Source organism: Penaeus monodon, chromosome 36 (genome assembly GCF_015228065.2).
Source record: "Penaeus monodon isolate SGIC_2016 chromosome 36, NSTDA_Pmon_1, whole genome shotgun sequence".
Lineage (NCBI taxonomy): Eukaryota > Metazoa > Arthropoda > Malacostraca > Decapoda > Penaeidae > Penaeus > Penaeus monodon.
The window spans coordinates 14,524,220-14,526,719 of NC_051421.1; the positions used below are offsets into that span (position 1 = coordinate 14,524,220).

The 2,500-nt window shown below is 46.8% G+C and overlaps 1 protein-coding gene across 1 annotated transcript in view; it reads left to right on the forward strand.

Annotated features, from left to right (window-relative positions):
- The window catches only part of LOC119595537, a 70,772-nt gene that overhangs the window by 21,359 nt on the left and 46,913 nt on the right, over nt 1–2,500 (forward strand). The window lies entirely within an intron of this gene.

Below are 2,500 nucleotides of genomic sequence, written 5' to 3' on the forward strand. Positions count from 1 at the left end.
TGCGAGGAAGAGGGGTATTTCCTGGGTGTCTTCGGCCCAGGGTGACGCTGGAAATGGTTAGGTCGTTAGGTTGCTAGGAGACGTACCGCGTGCACTGCTATGGGTTTAAGCGTAATTGTATCATTCACAAAGAAGTGTCGTGAACTGCATTGCAACAACGTTTCTCCCATCATGACGACTGTGTCGATTCCTCTCTCTCTCTCTCTCTCTCTCTCTCTCTCTCTCTCTCTCTCTCTCTCTCTCTCTCTCTCTCTCTCTCTCTCTCTCTCTCTTCTCTCTTTCTCTCTCTCTCTGTCTTCTCTATCCTTCTCTCTTCTCTTTATATATTTCTTTCCTTCACCCTCCCTCCCTCCCTATCCCTCCCGCCTCCCTGTCTCCCCACCTCTCTCTCTCTCTCTCTCTCTCTCTCTCTCTCTCTCTCTTCTCTCTTCACTCCTCTCTCTCTCCACGCTCTCTCTCTCTCTCTCTCTCTCTCTCTCTCTCTCTCTATCTCTCTCTCTCTCTCTCTCCTTCTCTTCTCTATCCGTTCTCTCTCTCTCTCCCTTCTCTCTCTCTCCCTTCTCTCTCTCTCTCTTCCCTTCGTTCTCCCTCCTCCCCCTCTTTTCTCCTCTCCCTTCTCTCTCTCTCTCTCTCTTTCTCCTCTCTCTTTAAATATATATATATATAATATTAACTTATATATAATATATTAATCTAATATATCTTAGATCTATATAATATATATATATATATAATATATATATAAAAATTCTCTCTCACTCTCTATTCTTCTCTCTTCTCTCTTATTCTCTCTCTCTCTCTCTCCTCTCTCTCTCTCTCCTCTCTCTCCTCTCTCTTTCTCGCTCTCTCTCTCTTCTCCTCTCCTCTCTCCTCCTCTCTCTCTCTCTCTCTTCTCTTCTCTCCTTCTCTCTCTCTCTCTCTCTCTCTCTCTCTCTCTCTCTCTCTCTCTCTCTCTCTCGCTCTCTCTCTCTCTTATTCTCTCTCTATCTATCTATCTATATATCTATCTATCTATCTATCTCTCCCTCCTCTCCATCCCTCCTCCCTCCCTCCCTCCCTCCTCCCTCCCTCCCTCCCTCCTCCCTCCCCCTCCTCCCTCCCTCCTCCTTCCCTCCTTCCCACCTTTCTCTCCCTCCCTCCCTCCCTCCCTCTTCCCCTTCCCTCTCCCTTATTATTCCTCTCCTCATCCTCCTTCTCCTATCCCCGCCCGCTCCTGCATCATTATAGTATCTCCTCCATCCAAATGTTATATCTCCTCGTTTGCCAAGTTATGGTGTCCGCAGAACATCATATTACTTTGCTTTTTCTTATCATATTCATCCTTCACTGTCAGAATTGTGATGTATCTTTACATTGTGCTACGATAATAAACTCTTTCTTTCTTTTTTGGGTTGTTGACTTAAGCTATGAGTCTACTCTGAATGGCTGTTCACTGTCTCAGGATCATGTATTCTATGTTGTATTATATTGCAGAAAGCTTTTGTCTGTATCTCGAATTTCTGCAGTTCACGAAAGGACATAGTACGAATTAAAAAAAAAAGAGAGAGGTAGAGAGAAATTCCCTTTTTTTATATCTTATTTCACTCGTCTAACTAATGGTCGCACAGATCTACGCATCGCCTCCTTGTTGTAAGGTTGGGTGTATGTTTTCACTCCCAGGGGAACACGGGGGAAGGTGAAGTGTAGCGCCCCGCATCAGTATGAGAAGAGGTAGCCCGAGCGCCGGCCGCATCCATTCGGGTCAGTTGGAGAGGGTGTTTGCTCTCACCGGGACGGCTTCCTTGACGTTAGACGAATGGCTCAATTTCCTCCGTATACCCGCTCAATGCGATCAAGAAATGGCCTGCTAAACTCGCCCCACTGAATAAAATATAACCCTCATTCAGTTGCTTTCTTGCCTTCCCCCCTCTTTTGGTCTCCCTCCTCGCCCTCGCTACCTCCCTTCCCCTCTCCTCCGCCGTCCCCATTCCCTTCGGCATGTCAGCGGGTTTAGGCCCTTTTCGAGTCGCCAGGGCAGGGGCGCTGATGGGGGAAAGGGAGGCCGTGCCGCGGCAGGGGGTAAACTCTTTTCACAAGGTCGCACAATGAATAACCCTCATTAAGCATTTACCACGCGCTTTAATTGCCATTTTTCCCCTCCTCCTTCGCGGCGGAGTTTGACAAAAACGTTTCGCCCTAAGGTAGGAATAGAGTGTTTTAGACATTCATCTCTTCGATGTCTTTTTGCTCCAGTGAGGCAGGGCGATTTTAGAAGAGTAAGACATATTTAAGGAGAAAAAAAAATGATGATGCAATAACCGAGCAATGGCCGTTTAAGATTATTGATTTGGTAAGATGGAGAGAGACTTCTGTTGCAGTGAAGAGCGGAATCAGGAATCCGATGCCCGGAGGCTTGTAGTAGAATTAGAACTGCGATATGGCGACGGCGATGTTGGATTGTTTTGCCAGCGGTCAGTCATTAAGGGGAAAATACTACTGCTGTTGATGACGAGGAGAATAT